A 7,831-nucleotide genomic window follows, 5' to 3' on the forward strand; every position below is an offset into this window, starting at 1 on the left:
GCCTTCTTTCCTCACAGATACCAGAACCATTAACTACAAACTCCCAAATTCGGGATCCTCGCCAAACCCGTGCCTAAGTTTTGCAGTTTTTTGGGTGGGCTTTAGTAATATGGTGATTTGGTGCCCACCTCCCAATATTTCTTATTTTTGCAATAATTCATTTGCTTTTTTATGGATCTTCTCAGTAGGTACCCATATCAATATAGGTATTAATTAATAATAAAATTAATAATAATAATAATAATAATAATAATAATAATAATAATAATAATAATAATATTTGGGACCCCCTAGGCTCAGCACCATGCTCAGGGCAAGATTCAATCAGCCCCAACCTAGGCACTACCAAAAGGCTCTCACACAGACACAAGTGGTTGTTTGTTTGTTTGTTTGAAATTCTCATCCTTTAATGAACGGTCAGTGATAACTTTGAGCTGGTTCTGTAGAATACAATTAAACAATATACTTAAAGGTTTCTTCTCTCTTAGGTTTCTTTCCATTCATTGACATTCCATTATTGACTTCCTTTTCACTGCAGATCCATGTCTGAGGTGCAAGAAAACTGAAAATTCCCTCGTCATGTTACCTTTGTTCTAAAATTAACAAAATATACATATATATGGATAAACCAAACTGCTTCCCAGGCACCACTTCAAGAAGAGAAGTTGAATGTCACTGTAGGAGTCTTAATACACACCCCCTTGGGGGGGGGGTCTTTGCGGATTTCTTCTTCCTCTGCCGCAATCATACGACATAAAGTTCATAAATCTTCTTTATGCAGTACAACAGAGCAGCGAGTGCTATCGTGTTATGCCATCTTTTTTGTGCATGTTGTCCTTCCTCAACAAAACCACAGGAGTGAAGGAGGCGAGTGTGTGCAGGAGCAGGCCAAAGACTTTATAGGCATCATACTCCACTTGGTACTTGCAGCAAGGGTCAAATTGCCAAGGGATCTCATAGAGCAGGCATAGGCAAACTCAGCCCTCCAGATGTTTTGGGACTACAACTCCCATCATCCTTACCTAACAGGACCAGTGGACAGGGATGATGGGAATTGTAGTCCCAAAACAGCTGGAGGCTTTGCTGAGGACGCCAGAAGAAGAAGAAGAAGAAGAAGAAGAAGAAGAAGAAGAAGAAGAAGAAGAAGAAGAGTAGTAGTAGTAGTAGTAGTTTGGATTTGATATCCCGCCTGTCACTCCGTTTAAGGAGTTTCAAAGTGGCTAACAATCTCCTTTCCCTTCCTCCCCCACAACAAACACTCTGTGAGGTGAGTGGGGCTGAGAGACTTCAGAGAAGTGTGACTAGCCCAAGGTCACCCAGCAGCTGCATGTGGAGGAGCGGGGAGGCGAACCCGGTTCCCCAGATTACGAGACTACCGCTCTTAACCACTACACTACACTGGCAAAGAGATGTAATGGGAGTAATCGACGGGAACAGCCAGGGGGGTGAAAAGGCAGGCTGTGCTGGCTAGCACAGCCACCTTGTGCAGCCAGTGCCCAGCTGTGATCCAACAGGCAGTCTCGTCCCCAATACGCATGGGCTCAATCACAATGTATTTGTACTGAGCCTCCAAGGCCTGCTCCAGCTTCCACTCAAACAGGTCCACAGCATTCTTGCCATTGTAGATTTTGCAAACGACGTAACAGTCAGTGGCAGAAAAGGTGACCCTCTCCCTCCCGCTGGCCTTGCTGGGGACCACGTGCCTCCTTCCCCATGCAGCCATCTTGGAGAGAGTCACTTCGGGAAAATCGCATATACGTGGTTTAAAACTGTTTTTAATATTGTGTTTTCATGTTGGAAACCACCCAGGGACCTTAGGGCAAAGGGCAGGTGCATTAATTGTTGTTGTTTAGTCGTTTAGTCGTGTCCGACTCTTCGTGACCCCATGGACCAGAGCACGCCAGGCCCTCCTGTCTTCCATTGCCTCCCGCACTTTGGTCAAACTCATGCTGGAAGCTTCGAGAACACTGTCCAACCATCTCGTCCTCTGTCGTCCCCTTCTCCTTGTGCCCTCCATCTTTCCCAACATCAGGGTCTTTTCCAGGGAGTCTTCTCTTCTCATGAGGTGGCCAAAGTATTGGAGCCTCAGCTTCAGGATCTGTCCTTCCAGTGAGCACTCAGGGCTGATTTCCTTCAGAATGGATAGATTTGATCTTCTTGGAGTCCATGGGACTCTCAGGTGTCTCCTCCAGCACCATAATTCAAAAGCATCAATTCTTCTGTGATCAGCCTTCTTTAAATTAATAATAATAAATAAATAATATGTGGGCTGCATTTCCTGCTGGCGGGATGTCATCGCAAACCGGAGGCAGCCTCACCCTGACAACAAGCCCCATTAATTTCAATGGCAAAAAAGGAAGTCTCTGTGGGGCTCTAATGACAGGAACACGCTTAATTTCTTCTGTAAAGCAACAAGGACTCTTGAAATGAGCTTAGCTCCTGGAGCCTCAATAATGAGAAGGCCTTTCTCTAGGCTTGCCTTTCCTACCTGTCATAGGAGAGATGATAACAAGAGTCCTCCTTAATCCCCTGACTTCCTTTGAAGACATTACGGAGTTTCTCTTCACTCCTGAATTAACCAGCTCAAAACAAAGGTCTTTTGTACCCACTTGCAGAGGGAGTGGCCCTCATTGCCAGAGCCTGAGTTTTCTAAGGAACCTGGAAGAACACACTAGTAAAAATAGACAGATATCCCGGTACAGTCCTCAGTTACTTGGAGGTGACTTCTAATTAAAAAAGTGGCATATGGTTAACCTTTCTCCAGCAATTCCCCCACCGTCTACCGCAATAAAAATGACTCTGATATCATAAAGCATTACGGCTTCATTTTCAGCCCCAGCACAAAGTGGCCGTAGAGATGTAAAACCTAAGATAGTGAAACAATTTCCATCAGCGACTCTCCCTTTATCTCTTGGTTTTATTATAGCTCAAAGTACTGACGCAAGGGGGGGGGAGGGAAATGGACTTGTTAGCAAATTATATGTTCGGTCTCAGTACAGATCCCATATTACACATCTTTAATGTCCATAACTAGCTGTAATGGACCTGACTGGTGCAGGGCTATCAGGGGCCCAGGAGATGCTTTATAATGGGCGAAAAAATGAACTGGGAACATCAAAGGGCAAACTCCACTCTGTCGTGTATCTCGCTTGGTGACCTTGGTCCAGTCTCTACCTCCCAGCCAAACCTGCACCACCAGGTTATTGGGATAAACTTAGAGCGAAGGGGCGATAACCCCATGTCCTCTGCCCTGAGCTCCTTGTGATAAAATCATCATCATCAAATTTATTTATACCCCGCCCATCTGGCTGGGCTTCCCCAGCCACTCTTGGCGGCTTCCAACAAAATATTAAAATACAGTAATCCATCAAACATTAAAAGCTTCCCTAAACAGGGCTGCCTTCAGATGTCTTCTAAAAGTCTGGTAGTTGTTGTTCTCTTTGACATCTGGTGGGAGGGCGTTCCACAGGGAGGGAGCCACTACCGAGAAGGCCCTCTGCCTAGTTCCCTGTAACTTGGCTTCTCGCAGCGAGGGAACCGCCAGAAGGCCCTCGGCGCAGGACCTCAGCATCCGGGCAGAATGATGGGGGTGGAGACACTCCTTCAGGTATACTGGACCGAGGCCGTTTAGGGCTTTAAAGGTCAGCACCAACACTTTGAATTGTGCTCGGAAACGTACTGGGAGCCAATGTATGGATATCCCCTGTGGTAGCTTCTAATCTGAAAAGAGGCCTTTAAGAAGTACCTGCCTCTGTAACTGGCATAGAGTGGGTTGGTGGAGGAAAAGATTTCAGGCTTGTGCCATCTGATTTTGTGTTTTAACAAAACCCTGAGATCCACCAGTCACAACCAAGTGCAAAGGACAGAATTATGAAACAACATAGAAACATAGAATCATAGAGTTGGAAGAGACCACAAGGGCCATCGAGTCCAACCCCCTGCCAAGCAGGAAACACCATCAGAGCACTCCTGACATATGGTTGTCAAGCCTCTGCTTAAAGATCTCCAAAGAAGGAGACTCCACCACACTCCTTGGCAGCAAATTCCACTGTCGAACAGCTCTTACTGTCAAGAAGTTCTTCCTAATGTTTAGGTGGAATCTTCTTTCTTGTAGTTTGGAACCATTGCTCCATGTCCGCTTCTCTGGAGCAGCAGAAAACAACCTTTCTCCCTCCTGTATGTGACATCCTTTTATATATTTGAACATGGCTATCATATCACCCCTTAACCTCCTCTTCTCCAGGCTAAACATGCCCAGCTCCCCTAGCCGTTCTTCATAAGGCATCGTTTCCAGGCCTTTGACCATTTTGGTTGCCCTCCTCTGGACACGTTCCAGTTTGTCAGTGTCCTTCTTGAACTGTGGTGCCCAGAACTGGACACAGTACTCCAGGTGAGGTCTGACCAGAGCAGAATACAGTGGTACTATTACTTCCCTTGATCTAGATGCTATACTCCTATTGATGCAGCCTAGATTTGCATTGGCTTTTTTAGCTGCCGTGTCACACTGTTGGCTCATGTCAAGTTTGTGGTCAACCAAGACTCCTAGATCCTTTTCACATGTACTGCTCTCAAGCCAGGTGTCACCCATCTTGTATTTGTGTGTATGTTGCTGCTGCACATGGAGATTTATTTCTGTGTTACACTGTGTCAACAAAAATCCATTCCTGGTTACCTCTGCCTTTCTTCATTTCAGCAGTCCTACTGAGGTAGAGACCTAGTTATTGTTCCTATTGTTAAAGATCTATTGTTAAAGATGCTATTGACCTTGCCAATCTACTGCAAATCACCCAGAGACCTATCAGAAGACCCAGATCTACCTTTTCTACAGCCCTGGCATAAAGCAGCAAACTTGCTATGTGATGTCCTCTGAATGCACTATTTGCATGGAAAGGAAACCCGCCCCCCATAGAGGAAAAGTATTCCACAGGAGCACAGCAGGGGAGGAAAGGGTTAAGCCCCCTCTCCCCTGCTGTGATTCTGATGGTTACATACTGTTACTCTCCGGATTGCATGAATATTGTTTGTTACTGGGTACTGGTGCTATACTGCCTTCTCCACTTTTTCTGTATGCTTGGTGGTTCTTAAAATGGTTAGTGCAACAGCAACCCTCAAAACGCTCCCAGAAAGTTCTGCAGTTCACAGTCAAGTTCTTTTCTTGAAGGAAGGAAATATTAACAATGCTGGAGCAGACAACTTGAACTTTGCACGATGACCACTGAAGCTTCTGACCTGAAGTCACTGTTTCCTTGGAGATACCATACTTTTCTGTGTATAAGACTATGTTTTTTCCTTTAAAAAGTAGGGGTCGTCTTATACATGGGGTGGACGTTTGATTGGCTGTTGCTGAGGCTGTCAGCGGCTATTGTGTGTGTTATTGGTTGCTGCGTCAATGGGTGATGTTGATTGGCTGATGCTGTGGCAGTTGGGCAGGCGATTGGCAGCTTCTGGTGGCGATGGGACAGATGGGAGGTGGGTTTAGTGACACATAAAGGTAAAGGTAAAGGTAAAAGGACCCCTGACCATTAGGTCCAGTCATGGCCAACTCTGGGGTTGCGGCGCTCATCTCGCTTTATTGGCCGAGGGAGCCGGCATAGTGCTTCCGGGTCATGTGGCCAGCATGACTAAGCCGCTTCTGGCGAACCAGAGCAGCGCACGGAAATGCCGTTTACCTTCCCGCTGGAGCGGTACCTATTTATCTACTTGCACTTTGACGTGCTTTTGAACTGCTAGGTTGGCAGGAGCAGGGACCGAGCAACGGGAGCTCACGCCGTTGTGAGGATTCGAACCACCGACCTTCTGATCAGCAAGTCCTAGGCTCTGTGGTTTAACCCACAGCGACACCCATGTCCCTATTTGTGACACATACGGGTCAGTAATTTTCGGCAATCCCCCCTAAAAAAAAACTCAACAACACTGTGCCATCGCCCCCTATTTTCTTACATTTGAGTCCCCCAAAATAGGGGTCATCTTATACATGGGGTCGTCTTATAGACGGAAAAGTAAGGTAACTTTTCTATTAATAAAAAATAAAAATGCCGTCCCATTCTCATTTTATACAGACAAAATATTGGTAGCTATTGGGTTAGATTCATCCCAAGGCATGTGAGCGCAACCACAAAATTGTTTCCATGACAGCATGGCTAGGAACTGACTGCTCTGGGGGCGCTGCTAGTAGCAATGGCTATCCCAACTGCCACAGGGAAAGTCCAAGCACATTTACGGACTTAATTTGAAACTGTATGTCACAGGCTCAGGTTAAAGGGACCCCTGACCATTAGGTCCAGTCGTGACCAACTCTGGGGTTGCGGCGCTCATCTTGCTTTATTGGCCAAGGGAGCCGGCGTACAGCTTCTGGGTCATGTGGCCAGCATGACTAAACCACTTCTGGCAAACCAGAGCAGCACACGGAAACACCATTTACCTTCCTGCCGGAGTGGTACCTATTTATCTACTTGCACTTGTGCTTTCGAACTGCTAGGTTGGCAGGAGCAGGGACCCAGCAACGGGAGCTCACCCCGTCACGAGGATTCGAACCGCCAACCTTCTGATCGGCAAGTCCAAGCACATTTACAGACTTAATTTGAAACTGTATGTTACAGGCTCAGGTTAGACAACAGCGATACGGGTTAGACAACAGCAAACAAAGTAAGTCTCTTCTACCAGCTTCGGGGCTCTCAGGCTTTGCCGCAATGGTTTTTTCCCCCCTTCCTTATCTAGGCAACATACGTGGCTACCTGATACATCCAAAACAAATCAAAGACATGACAGACATTTCTAACATTAGTACAGTGGTACCTCTGGTTACATACGCTTCAGGTTACAGACCCCGCTAACACAGAAATAGTGCTTTAGGTTAAGAACTTTGCTTCAGGATGAGAACAGAAATCATGCTCCAGCGGCGCGGCAGCAGTGGGAGGCCCCATTAGCTAAAGTGGTGCTTCAGGTTAAGAACAGTTTCAGCTTAAGAACGGACCTACGGAACAAATTAAGTACTTAACCCGAGGTACCACTGTAATTGCATTTCAATGAAAAGAGGCAACAATCAAGCTGTGTTTTTGAATGCAGGGGCTTTCAAATGTGTATGCTGAGGGCAGAGGCTGCAGCCAAAGTCCTGTGTGCTCACCATCTCTATGCTGCTGCTCCCTGTTCTACCTGTTGCGCTGGTCTCATTTGTTAGGTAAAGGGGACCCCTGACCATGAGGTCCAGTCGTGACCGACTCTGGGGTTGCGGCGCTCATCTCGCTTTATTAGCCGAGGGAGCCGGCGTACAGCTTCCGAGTCATTTGGCCAGCATGACTAAGCCACTTTTGGCAAACCAGAGCAGCACACGGAAACACCGTTTACCTTCCCGCTGGAGCGGTACCTATTTATCTACTTGCACTTGTGCTTTCGAACTGCTAGGTTGGCAGGAGCAGGGACCGAGCAACGGGAGCTCACCCCATCGTGGGGATTCGAACCGCCGACCTTCTGATCGGCAAGCCCTAGGCTCTGTGGTTTAACCCGCAGCGCCACCCGCATCCCCATTTGTTAGGTAGGACAAGGCATTGTCCTTGAGGCAACAGATTTCATAGTTGGGGGGAGCATCAATCCCTTTGGGAGTTCTGCTTGGAGTCACAGAATATCCTGAGCTGCCTCTTCAACTTTTCCTTCTTCATCGCTTCCAAACTTTTGCCTTTCTCCTCTCCCATTTTGACACCTCCTGTGGCAAGTGCTATTATTGGATGCAGCTAGAGCCCGCTTCCTTTAGCTGAATGCAATGTGCACCCCCAGCCCAGTCCTCCCCCCTCTCTCCAGGCACAGGGAGCTCTAACACCCATGCTGTGTTCCTCGA

At 47.1% G+C, this 7,831-nt stretch overlaps 1 pseudogene across 1 annotated transcript; it reads right to left on the minus strand.

Annotated features, from left to right (window-relative positions):
- Nucleotides 1–744: 744 nt before the first annotated feature.
- On the minus strand, nucleotides 745–1,723 carry LOC307219834 (transmembrane protein 11, mitochondrial-like; annotated as a pseudogene). The gene is made up of 2 exons: nucleotides 1,398–1,723; nucleotides 745–1,000 (listed from the first exon to the last, which is right to left on the minus strand). The product of its transcript is annotated as a transmembrane protein 11, mitochondrial-like (transcript).
- Nucleotides 1,724–7,831: the final 6,108 nt, after the last annotated feature.

Source organism: Podarcis cretensis (genome assembly GCF_951804945.1).
Source record: "Podarcis cretensis genome assembly, chromosome: 1".
Lineage (NCBI taxonomy): Eukaryota > Metazoa > Chordata > Lepidosauria > Squamata > Lacertidae > Podarcis > Podarcis cretensis.